This window comes from Ambystoma mexicanum, chromosome 11, assembly GCF_040938575.1.
Source record: "Ambystoma mexicanum isolate Mex_15411 chromosome 11, UKY_AmexF1_1, whole genome shotgun sequence".
Lineage (NCBI taxonomy): Eukaryota > Metazoa > Chordata > Amphibia > Caudata > Ambystomatidae > Ambystoma > Ambystoma mexicanum.
This window is the reverse complement of record NC_090934.1, coordinates 1,455,102,022-1,455,115,526: the sequence shown is the minus strand read 5'-3', so window position 1 is coordinate 1,455,115,526 and position 13,505 is coordinate 1,455,102,022. Positions and strand designations below refer to the sequence as shown.

General features: G+C 50.9%; 1 protein-coding gene across 1 annotated transcript in view; it reads left to right on the top strand.

The window, feature by feature from the left end:
* Positions 1-1,546: 1,546 nt before the first annotated feature.
* DPP8 (dipeptidyl peptidase 8) overlaps positions 1,547-13,505 on the top strand; it is a 263,369-nt gene continuing 251,410 nt past the window's right edge. The window contains exon 1 of the mRNA XM_069625113.1: positions 1,547-1,680. The gene's annotated coding sequence lies outside the window, so the exon portion shown is untranslated. The remainder of the gene's footprint in view (positions 1,681-13,505) is intronic.

Below are 13,505 nucleotides of genomic sequence, written 5' to 3'. Positions count from 1 at the left end.
TATATGCACTGGAAATCTTCCCGGAAAAGACGCTTAACTGGTTGCCCAGATTGGAGGCAAAAATTCTGCGGTCGCTTTTGGGCTTACCATTTATGGTGCCTGTTGAAGCCATACGTCTGGAATCAGGGCTTTTATCTCTTCTCACATTATGGAAAATCTCAGCATGTAAATTGTGGCCGAAAATGTATTTTGGTGGGTCGCAGGAAGCAACTTTACTACAACCGACTGTCACTCACTCTAGGCAGTTCTGTAAAAGTGTTTGGTATAGGGACCTGGTGCATATGGTGACTCAACATTTTATTGAAATTGGCTTTGACAGTGCACCTTCAGGGCTGAAGTCGAGGATACGTGCGGGAGGACATAGTCCCGCTGCTTTTTTAGAGGGCATCATGATATGCTCATTTATGGTGGCGCCACATTCAATTGGTATGTTAATGAGACCTCCCACTATTTCTTTTAGGACTTGACGGCTGTGCACCTCCAAAATGGCAGGACTTCTATTCATCAAAATTGTAACAGATGTCCAAGCATCTTGATATTTCTCAAGCAGTGAATCACCTGACCAAATGATATGCACAGTATTCGCAACAAGGTTTTACTATAGAGTGCCCAAAGAGTTACCTTATCAAGCTCTGTATTCCTGCCCATATCAGATTTATCTTTACTGTTTGCTTTAATATTCTTCTGGTGTTAGAAAATACTGGTGCCTGGTTGGGATCCCGAGGGTAGAGCGGCGGTGTAGCCTCTATGCTAAACAAGTGGAATCCCAGCAGCACATTTTAACTAACTGTGGCGTATTTACCTCAGAATATAAGAAAGGTTATTCTCATTTTAGGCTCCACTCCACAGACCAATTTTGGTACATCGATTTTTAGTGCAGAGTCAATGGTGGTCGCTTCAGCTGCTCACCACATATAGCAACGGGCAGCTGTGAGGCTCTCAGCTTTTAATTAATTTTAATATCAACATAACCGTTGCTGTATTTTTTGGAATCTGTTTATATCATTAATGGATGGAGCAAACTGTGAATTTTAATGGTATTGTGTAATGTAAGCTTTTACACAATAACTTGCTTTTAGATAGTGCTATGGACCCTCAGGCATGAGGGCTGCTTAATTATGGTGGTGCTCAATTATCGACCTCGTGCTGGGATTCGAACCTGCATCAGCAAACTCTGCACAGATGTCAAAGCGAGCGCTCTACTTGCTGAGCTATCTGACTTTGTTTTGGGTAAAGGATGTTTTAAAATAATGTATTGTTAAATACAGCTTAAAAGGTTTGACACAGTTCAACCAAATGCACTTAATAAATATATATATATATATATATATATATATATATATTTTTTTTTTTTGTAAAGCTGCATAAGCGCCTTATAAACACACAATAAACACCTGCCCGTGCTGGGCTTGGACATGATTCTCTCCCCTGAGTACGTAGACGTCCTACGTGCGCACGTCACGACGACTTAAAGACATTTCAGAAATACGTGATTGACGTCATTACGTCTTCAAGGCATTTTAGGAAATGTCGGCAAACATTTAAAGGAGCACACAATGCTATCTGGTCTCGAAGCGACTTTAAATGTGTGTTTCAATTGATACTAATGAAAGCAGCATCATTGATCCGTCCGCCCTTTAGCACTTGCTCCGCTCCGCTCCAGTTTCCGGGCAGCATCAGGTGAGTGCTTGCGATCCTGTTCTTGGAATTCATTTTCCATGCATTTCTCTTAGCTTCCGGTGCCTTCGCTCGTTCTCGCCCCTTTGTTGTGATTTTGGTGAGAGGGGCCCTTTTGCAGCCTCGGGAAATGCGAGCTGGAGTGGGGGGCTGCAGCTGCAGCTGTGCTTCCTGTGTTCTGCTCCTCACATGTTGACATTAGACATTGTAGTGAGTGCCTGACTTTCTAAACATCTGGTTTTGCAATAGCACAGGGCAGCCTGTTGTAGTTGGTATTTTAGGCCCAAGAGCTGCTCCGAAGCCCATCTAGGGTGCAGTTCAGGCTCTGGCATGCCCGCAGACGCAGTAACTGCTGTACAGACCGTGCTCTGGGGAAAGTGACTGCATATAATACCTGGGTGGGGTCTGGAATGCCCGCAGACCGTGCTCTGGGGAAAGTGACTGCATATAATACCTGGGTGGGGTCTGGAATGCCCGCAGACCGTGCTCTGGGGAAAGTGACTGCATATAATACCTGCCTGGGCTCTGGAATGCCCGCAGACCGTGCTCTGGGGAAAGTGACTGCATATAATACCTGGCTGGGGTCTGGAATGCCCGCAGACCGTGCTCTGGGGAAAGTGACTGCATATAATACCTGGGTGGGGTCTGGAATGCCCGCAGACCGTGCTCTGGGGAAAGTGACTGCATATAATACCTGCCTGGGCTCTGGAATGCCCGCAGACCGTGCTCTGGGGAAAGTGACTGCATATAATACCTGGCTGGGGTCTGGAATGCCCGCAGACCGTGCTCTGGGGAAAGTGACTGCATACAATACCTGGCTGGGGTCTGGAATGCCCGCAGACCGTGCTCTGGGGAAAGTGACTGCATATAATACCTGGCTGGGGTCTGGAATGCCCGCAGACCGTGCTCTGGGGAAAGTGACTGCATATAATACCTGCCTGGGCTCTGGAATGCCCGCAGACCGTGCTCTGGGGAATGTGACTGCATATAATACCTGGGTGGGGTCTGGAATGCCCGCAGACCGTGCTCTGGGGAAAGTGACTGCATATAATACCTGCCTGGGCTCTGGAATGCCCGCAGACCGTGCTCTGGGGAAAGTGACTGCATATAATACCTGGCTGGGGTCTGGAATGCCCGCAGACCGTGCTCTGGGGAAAGTGACTGCATATAATACCTGGGTGGGGTCTGGAATGCCCGCAGACCGTGCTCTGGGGAAAGTGACTGCATATAATACCTGGGTGGGGTCTGGAATGCCCGCAGACCGTGCTCTGGGGAAAGTGACTGCATATAATACCTGGGTGGGGTCTGGAATGCCCGTAGACCGTGCTCTGGGGAAAGTGACTGCATATAATACCTGGGTGGGGTCTGGAATGCCCGCAGACCGTGCTCTGGGGAAAGTGACTGCATATAATACCTGGGTGGGGTCTGGAATGCCCGCAGACCGTGCTCTGGGGAAAGTGACTGCATATAATACCTGGGTGGGGTCTGGAATGCCCGCAGACCGTGCTCTGGGGAAAGTGACTGCATATAATACCTGGGTGGGGTCTGGAATGCCCGCAGACCGTGCTCTGGGGAAAGTGACTGCATATAATACCTGCCTGGGCTCTGGAATGCCCGCAGACCGTGCTCTGGGGAAAGTGACTGCATATAATACCTGGCTGGGGTCTGGAATGCCCGCAGACCGTGCTCTGGGGAAAGTGACTGCATACAATACCTGGCTGGGGTCTGGAATGCCCGCAGACCGTGCTCTGGGGAAAGTGACTGCATACAATACCTGGCTGGGGTCTGGAATGCCCGCAGACCGTGCTCTGGGGAAAGTGACTGCATATAATACCTGCCTGGGCTCTGGAATGCCCGCAGACCGTGCTCTGGGGAAAGTGACTGCATATAATACCTGGGTGGGGTCTGGAATGCCCGCAGACCGTGCTCTGGGGAAAGTGACTGCATATAATACCTGCCTGGGCTCTGGAATGCCCGCAGACCGTGCTCTGGGGAAAGTGACTGCATATAATACCTGGCTGGGGTCTGGAATGCCCGCAGACCGTGCTCTGGGGAAAGTGACTGCATATAATACCTGGGTGGGGTCTGGAATGCCCGCAGACCGTGCTCTGGGGAAAGTGACTGCATATAATACCTGGCTGGGGTCTGGAATGCCCGCAGACCGTGCTCTGGGGAAAGTGACTGCATATAATACCTGGGTGGGGTCTGGAATGCCCGCAGACCGTGCTCTGGGGAAAGTGACTGCATATAATACCTGCCTGGGCTCTGGAATGCCCGCAGACGAAGTACCTGCTGTGCAGCTGATGCACAGACCGTGCTCTGGGGAAAGTGACTGCATATAATACCTGCCTGGGCTCTGGAATGCCCGCAGACGAAGTACCTGCTGTGCAGCTGATGCACAGACCGTGCTCTGGGGAAAGTGACTGCATATAATACCTGCCTGGGCTCTGGAATGCCCGCAGACGAAGTACCTGCTGTGCAGCTGATGCACAGACCGTGCTCTGGGGAAAGTGACTGCATATAATACCTGGCTGGGGTCTGGAATGCCCGCAGACGCAGTAACTGCTGTACAGACCGTGCTCTGGGGAAAGTGACTGCATATAATACCTGCCTGGGCTCTGGAATGCCCGCAGACGAAGTACCTGCTGTGCAGCTGATGCACATACCGTGCTCTGGGGAAAGTGACTGCATATAATACCTGGCTGGGGTCTGGAATGCCTGTAGACGCAGTAACTGCTGTGCAGCGGCTGCACAGTCCCTAATACCTGCCTGGGCTCTGGAATGCCCGCAGACGTAGTAACTGCTGTGCAGACCGTGCTCTGGGGAAAGTGACTGCATATAATACCTGGCTGGGGTCTGGAATGCCCGCAGACGCAGTAACTGCTGTGCAGCGACTGCACAGTCCCTAATACCTGCCTGGGCTCTGGAATGCCCGCAGACGAAGTACCTGCTGTGCAGCTGATGCACAGACCGTGCTCTGGGGAAAGTGACTACATATAATACCTGACCGGGGTCTGGAATGCCCGAAGACGCAGTAACTGCTGTGCAGCTGCTGCACAGTCCCTAATACCTGCCTGGGCTCTGGAATGCCCGCAGACGGAGTACCAGCTGTGCAGCTGCTGCACAGACCGTGCTCTGGTGGAAGTGATTGCATATAATAACCTGCCCGGGCTCTGGAATGCCCGCAGACGCAGTACCTGCTGTGCAGCTGCTGCACAGACCGTGCTCTGGGGAAAGTGACTGCATATAATACCTGGCTGGGGCCTGGAATGCCCGCAGACGCAGTAACTGCTGTGCAGCAGCTGCACAGTCCCTAATACCTGCCTGGGCTCTGGAATGCCCGCAGACGAAGTACCTGCTGTGCAGCTGATGCACAGACCGTGCTTTGGGGAAAGTGACTGCATATAATACCTGGCCGGGGTCTGGAATGCCCGCAGACGCAGTAACTGCTGTACAGACCGTGCTCTGGGGAAAGTGACTGCATATAATACCTGGCTGGGGTCTGGAATGCCCGCAGACCGTGCTCTGGGGAAAGTGACTGCATATAATACCTGGCTGGGGTCTGGAATGCCCGCAGACCGTGCTCTGGGGAAAGTGACTGCATATAATACCTGGGTGGGGTCTGGAATGCCCGCAGACCGTGCTCTGGGGAAAGTGACTGCATATAATACCTGGGTGGGGTCTGGAATGCCCGCAGACCGTGCTCTGGGGAAAGTGACTGCATATAATACCTGGGTGGGGTCTGGAATGCCCGCAGACCGTGCTCTGGGGAAAGTGACTGCATATAATACCTGCCTGGGCTCTGGAATGCCCGCAGACCGTGCTCTGGGGAAAGTGACTGCATATAATACCTGGCTGGGGTCTGGAATGCCCGCAGACCGTGCTCTGGGGAAAGTGACTGCATATAATACCTGGGTGGGGTCTGGAATGCCCGCAGACCGTGCTCTGGGGAAAGTGACTGCATATAATACCTGGCTGGGGTCTGGAATGCCCGCAGACCGTGCTCTGGGGAAAGTGACTGCATATAATACCTGGGTGGGGTCTGGAATGCCCGCAGACCGTGCTCTGGGGAAAGTGACTGCATATAATACCTGCCTGGGCTCTGGAATGCCCGCAGACGAAGTACCTGCTGTGCAGCTGATGCACAGACCGTGCTCTGGGGAAAGTGACTGCATATAATACCTGCCTGGGCTCTGGAATGCCCGCAGACGAAGTACCTGCTGTGCAGCTGATGCACAGACCGTGCTCTGGGGAAAGTGACTGCATATAATACCTGCCTGGGCTCTGGAATGCCCGCAGACGAAGTACCTGCTGTGCAGCTGATGCACAGACCGTGCTCTGGGGAAAGTGACTGCATATAATACCTGGCTGGGGTCTGGAATGCCCGCAGACGCAGTAACTGCTGTACAGACCGTGCTCTGGGGAAAGTGACTGCATATAATACCTGCCTGGGCTCTAGAATGCCCACAGACGAAGTACCTGCTGTGCAGCTGATGCACATACCGTGCTCTGGGGAAAGTGACTGCATATAATACCTGGCTGGGGTCTGGAATGCCTGTAGACGCAGTAACTGCTGTGCAGCGGCTGCACAGTCCCTAATACCTGCCTGGGCTCTGGAATGCCCGCAGACGTAGTAACTGCTGTGCAGACCGTGCTCTGGGGAAAGTGACTGCATATAATACCTGGCTGGGGTCTGGAATGCCCGCAGACGCAGTAACTGCTGTGCAGCGGCTGCACAGTCCCTAATACCTGCCTGGGCTCTGGAATGCCCGCAGACGAAGTACCTGCTGTGCAGCTGATGCACAGACCGTGCTCTGGGGAAAGTGACTGCATATAATACCTGACCGGGGTCTGGAATGCCCGAAGACGCAGTAACTGCTGTGCAGCTGCTGCACAGTCCCTAATACCTGCCTGGGCTCTGGAATGCCCGCAGACGGAGTACCAGCTGTGCAGCTGCTGCACAGACCGTGCTCTGGTGGAAGTGACTGCATATAATAACCTGCCCGGGCTCTGGAATGCCCGCAGACGCAGTACCTGCTGTGCAGCTGCTGCACAGACCGTGCTCTGGGGAAAGTGACTGCATATAATACCTGGCTGGGGCCTGGAATGCCCGCAGACGCAGTAACTGCTGTGCAGCAGCTGCACAGTCCCTAATACCTGCCTGGGCTCTGGAATGCCCGCAGACGAAGTACCTGCTGTGCAGCTGATGCACAGACCGTGCTTTGGGGAAAGTGACTGCATATAATACCTGGCCGGGGTCTGGAATGCCCGCAGACGCAGTAACTGCTGTACAGACCGTGCTCTGGGGAAAGTGACTGCATATAATACCTGGCTGGGGTCTGGAATGCCCGCAGACGCAGTAACTGCTGTGCAGTGGCTGCACAGTCCCTAATACCTGCCTGGGCTCTGGAATGCCCGCAGACGAAGTACCTGCTGTGCAGCTGATGCACAGACCGTGCTCTGGGGAAAGTGACTGCATATAATACCTCCCCGGGCACTGGAATGCCCGCAGATGCAGAAACTGCTGTGCAGCTGCTGCACAGTCCCTAATACCTGCCTGGGCTCTGGAATGCCTGCAGACGAAGTACCTGCTGTGCAGCTGCTGCACAGACCGTGCTCTGGTGGAAGTGACTGCATATAATACCTGCCCACGCTCTGGAATGCCCGCAGACACAGTGCCTGCTGTGCAGCTGCTGCACAGTCCCTGATACCTCCCTGGGCTCTGGAATGCACACAGATGCAGTACCTGCTGTGCAGCTGCTGCACAGCCCGTGCTCTGGGGCAAGTGACTGCATATAATACCTACCTGGGCTCTGGAACGCCTGCAGACGCAGTGCCTGCTGTGTAGTTGCTGCACAGACCCTGCTCTGGTGGAAGTGACTACATTTAAAACCTGCCCGGGCTCTGGAATGCCCGCAGACGCAGTACCTGCTGTGCAGCTGCTGCACTGACCCTGCTCTGGTGGAAGTGACTACATAAAATACCTGCCCGGGCTGTGGAATGCCCGCAGACACACTACCTTCTGTGCAGCTGCTGCACAGACCCTGCTCTGGTGGAAGTGACTACATATAATAACCTGTCCGGGCTCTGGAATGCCCGCAGACGCAATATCTGCTGTGCAGCTGCTGCACAGACCGTGCTCTGGGGCAAGTGACTGCATATAATACCTGCCTGGGCTCTGGAATGCCCGCAGACGCAGTACCTACTGTGCAGCTGCTGCACAGACCGTGCTCTGGGGCAAGTGACTGCATATTACCTGCCTGGGCTCTGGAATGCCTGCAGACGCAGTGCCTGCCGTGCAGCTGCTGTGTAGTTGCTGCACAGACCCTGCTCTGGTGGAAGTGACTACATATAATAACCTGTCCGGGCTCTGGAATGCCCGCAGACGCAATATCTGCTGTGCAGCTGCTGCACAGACCGTGCTCTGGGGCAAGTGACTGCATATAATACCTGCCTGGGCTCTGGAATGCCCGCAGACGCAGTACCTACTGTGCAGCTGCTGCACAGACCGTGCTCTGGGGCAAGTGACTGCATATTACCTGCCTGGGCTCTGGAATGCCTGCAGACGCAGTGCCTGCCGTGCAGCTGCTGTGTAGTTGCTGCACAGACCCTGCTCTGGTGGAAGTGACTACATTTAAAACCTGCCCGGGCTCTGGAATGCCCGCAGACGCAGTACCTGCTGTGCAGCTGCTGCACTGACCCTGCTCTGGTGGAAGTGACTACATGAAATACCTGCCCGGGCTCTGGAATGCCCGCACACACACTACCTTCTGTGCAGCTGCTGCACAGACCCTGCTCTGGTGGAAGTGACTACATATAATAACCTGTCCGGGCTCTGGAATGCCCGCAGACGCAGTACCTGCTGTGCAGCTGCTGCACAGACTGTGCTCTGGTGGAGGTGACTACATATATATGCCTGGCCTCTGGAATAACCACAGACACAGTACCTGCTGTACAGCTGCTGCACAGTGCCTAATGCCTGCCCGGGCACTGGAATGCTTGCAAACATAGTACCTGTTCTGCAGCTGCTGCACAGTCCCTAATACCTGCCCAGGCTCTGGAATGCCCGCAGACGAAGTACCTGCTGCGCAGCTGCTGCACAGTCCCTGCTCTGGTCTAAGTGACTATACATATATATATATATATATATATATATATATATATATATATATATTAATAGCTGCGCAGGCTGATGATTGCAGACCGGCTGATGATTACAGACGTGCTGTTGCCTCCAGTTCTAGTGCCTACTCTGAATGTGGTGATTCCCCAAGACTAATGGATGCAGATCCGGTACTTTCTCTGGGTGTCCAATGGCCCTTCTGTGTGTAATAACTGCAGGCATATAGTGTCCTTGTTTAATGGCTTCAGACACAGAAACAACACCCCGATGAATAGCACCAGACACTTCCTTCTTTAGCGCTAATGGTAGAGGCCCATCACATCCCCTTTGGCTGGAGCGAGTGAGAGCAGACCCAATACCTGCTCTGGAGCTAATTACGTCGGATAATCAGCTATGTCTGAAAGTACCTGCCCAGGGGCAAATAATTGGAGACAGTACATGATCTGGGGTGCTGATTCCAGACACAGTACTGCCTGCCCTGGAACTAATGATGTTTGATGCAGTACCTGCTAATCCGTCACATATGACAGAATACCTGCCCTGGGGCATATAAATACAGACACAATATCTGCTCTGCGAGAATGATGGCATGCACGGTGTGTACTCTGGGGTTAACGAACCCAGTCACAGTATCTGCTCTGGAGCTAATGGTATTTAACACAATACCTCATCATGCTCAAATTTGGGGTTTATGACTCAAGAAAAAGTAAAAACCCCATGCACCCTTTGCTTCCCGTCTGTCCTTTCTCATCCCTAATTCCCCTCTGGCACCTCGACTCACACTATCTGGAATGAACGTACAGTGTAAATAAGTGATCAGTAGAGATAAACCATTGTGACATGATTTTCAAAACGTGTTTGGTGCAATTGATGAGATGCTCATTCACTTCACTTGCACCAAAAAGGTGGTGAACTTTGCACAACGGACATTAAAATGTGTGCATCATAGTTATGCACATTGAGGTGCTCTTTTCCCATCAAATGCACAACTACACAAGGCAGAGGGTGGAAAGGGAGTTCTGGGCATCCCGATTTTCAAAAGAGGCGCAATTTTCAAAGCACAGAGAAAACATACATTTTTCCCTGTGCCTATTTGGAGCAGGTGCGTGGGATATACAATGTCTGGGAAGGTCACTTCTGATCCTCTCCTGCAATGAGTGAGTGAATGCTGTGTGTGAATAAGCGAATGAATGGTGAGTCAAACAATGTGTTTGTGCTGGGCAAGGGAGCTGATTTTGGCTGCTGAGGGCAGCACAGTGTAACCATGCACTTAAAAATAAAAACAAATATATATTTTATTGGCATTTTCAAAATTAAGAACACATGTAACCCCACCCCCCTTGATCTCAACACAGGTAACCAACAACGCACCCAGTCCCTCCTCTGAGTCCATAAACTCGGCAGATGGCTCCTGGCCCAAAGTTTCTGTGAGTGGCCAGCTCTCTTTTCAGCCGGATGACGGACCCTTGCACCGTTTGAGAACCCCCCCAGCAATAGTCACGTCTTCCCTAGAAACATCAGCTATATCTCCTCCCAGCTTCCTGTGAAGGTGTTCGTCCAAAGTGAAGCGAGTACTCGCAGCAGCCCCAGCAATCTCATATTTCTCGGGCAGCATGTGGCCCACGAGACCCGCTGCAGGTGATGCATGACAATGTCCCAGTCCGAGAGAAACCTTTAGTGATCCCCTTGAATCGAATAGGTCACCCACTCCAGTGCCGCAAAGTTCCAGATTTTACTATCCCATGGTGTTCTGTGGGGGCAGCTTTTTGTTTCCATTTGTGTGCCACCACAAGCATTGCTGCCACTTTCAGGTTGACGAAAGTCTTCCTTTGAGCTTTTGAGGGTATTCCCAGAATGGTCTTTCTGAAGTCTTTCTGAAGTAAGTCACAGACTCTCATATGACTCGAACAATGCTTTATTATATCCCACCATCATAGTCACTGTTCCTTCCTCCAACTCCCCAGCTCTCCCACTAACCGTCCCTCCCAGATGGAACCCTCCCTACGTTCCACGTTGCAGACCACAACACATCCCCATGCCCACAACATAATTCAAACACCAAAATAACAGAATAAGGATAAACTTAAACACAGAGGAACAAAGTATAACAGAACATGGCATAATTGAATATGAAACATTGTAGAAGCTAATCATCACGAACAATAGCAGTGCAATTATTACTATAAATACACGTCCACACAGGAGGTTTACATGAACATCAAAACAATAACCATTTAATGCAACAAAGGTAACAAACAAAATATATGGAAATATAACATACTCTCTGGTCCAAACTGCTCAATACACAAAATTATTTCATAACATAGTCTCTGGTCCACATAGGTGCTCCGTGCCCCATGTTTTTGTTTAGATCTCTCAAATCCACGCAAACTCTTGCCATTCTTCTTCGCTGCTACTACAATGGGGCTCATCCATAAAGATGATTCTACCTTCTCAATCACATTTTCCAACTATGCTGCCAATTTGTCCCTCAACGTAAATGGAACAGGTCTCGCTCTCTTGTGTGCAACTGGTATCAAATTGGGCTTTACAATGATTTTATGGGCAAATCTTCTTAGTAACCCTTACTCTGTTTCGACAACTTCTGCATCTTGTGTCTTGGTTACACTGGCCCTCATTACGGGTCCAACAGTAACCGTGCCGGTAAAACCAGCAGGTAGCCGCCGGATCTGTAATGATTTACCACCACCTGACTTCCCAGAAACACTGGGGCATTACAGCCCTGGCAGTCCGGTAAGTAAGGTGGCAGTCAATTTTAGTCCCCATTCCCATTGAGTCTATTGGGACTCAATGGGAATGGGGACCACAGAAGCACAGGCACCATTTATAATGTTGCTGGTGCTTCTGTGAAAATATGCGGGCGGGTGCTGTTCCGCCCACCAGGGCAGACCTGGCGGGCAGAAAAGCAACCTGCCCGCACACTTGTACCTTGCCGATCCGGGAAAAAACAGTGCTGGTAAGTTTACCGGCACCATTTGTTTCTGGACCAGGAAAGTTCTAATGAGTCACTATCGCCTTCTCCTTTCACATACAGCACTGGTTAACTTTCACAGGGGTATAAATGAATTGTAAGCTTAGTTTGATCTTTCCATCCCAAAACATTCACTCCTTTTCTTGCCACATATATTTTTACTTCAGCTGAGCGTCCTTTAAACTGTATGTTACACGTAAAATATCCTATCAAGTTTATGATTGATCCATCAAACCCTTCTGAGTTTCTGATGGCTGAACGGTGACGTCTTTTTAAAAAACGTTTAAATCCTAACATTCGCCATTTGCCTTCTGTGATGAATTGTGTATGGCGAACAACTGTCGACCATCAACGCCAACGCCCAATTTTCAATTATTATTTTCATCCCCATTGCGTCTTCCTGAGTCACGCACAACTACTACCCTCCTCTTCTCTGGAGTCTGAGTCTTCTTGAGTTACTGATATTCTTTTCTGCTACTGTTATTATTTTCTTGCTCCTACATGCTATTGCAAAATGGCCCCTTCCTTTACATTCGGTGCATATCTTTCCGGTTGCAGGACAATTCTTAGATGATGCATAGTGTCCTATTCTTCCACATCTGAAGTAACCATCTCTATTGCTGCTACCTTCTCTCCTATATGTGTTTCACATGGCTAACCTTTTGTTTTCCTTCAGAATTGTTTTTTCGGTTCCTAGTCTATAATCCCATGTAATGGTCCTACCAAATGCCTATTCCCTGTGTCTGGTGGCTGCTGACCTGACCATTGGGTTCGTAAGCCAGTGCCTCAGTTGAGAGTAGCAATCCTTCCTCTACAGGCTCCCCCCGAGCCGCGTCCAGTGTATTGTTCCCTGCCTCGCATCCTACGCCCTTACGGCCTATTACCATTGTATTGTTTCAGTTCACTGTTTTGCATTTCACTACTGTATTGTCTCCCATTGCATTGCCTGCATTCCTCATACTTCCAGGTCCCCTTGGACTACCAGTGTTTTGCTTTGTTGGGCTACTATTGTATTGTCTACGTGCTGCATTGCTTGCATTTCTCTTCTTCCCCTCTATGGTCCCGTCTGACCACCAGCTGTGTTCTCTGTCCTGTACTTGCATTCTCACGCCTTGAGTTCCACTATAATATACTTTTGTTGTGTGCACTGGTCTCTTCACTGATGCCAAGGCCCTGCAAGGCTATAGTGTTCTTGTTATGTGCTGTACTTCGTGACTCCCCAGAGCTGCCCCCCATTACTGTCCGTCCCGCACCCTCTATGGCGCTCTCTGTCTCCCCTATCTGCCCTATCTTCTCTAACTGATATTCTATCGACTATCGTATCCCTCTCACTGGCAGGAAGAAGCTCAAAAGGGACATTCTGGTCTCCAACCCAGGCCTCCCTATCGCTGACACATAAACCAATGCTTCCTCCAGACAGACCCTCGCCGACGCCCTCTTTGTCGTTCCCTCTCCAGGCATAGGGACCCCACATATGGTCTGTGTTGTATCTCCTTTTTCCTCCTCTCCCATTGATGGTGGCACTCGGTGGGAGGCCCTCCTGGCCCCATTCCACTCCTCCAAGACCATCATTAATGTCTACTTAAATGGTATTGTCTTTATCCAGGATCTTCAGGCCAATTTGCCTTTTGATAGACGCTTCCCGCATCTTAACTTCCTTTCTTCTCTTCCTATCTGCTCCGCTGCCTCCTTCCTCTGCCACCTGTCTGGCAC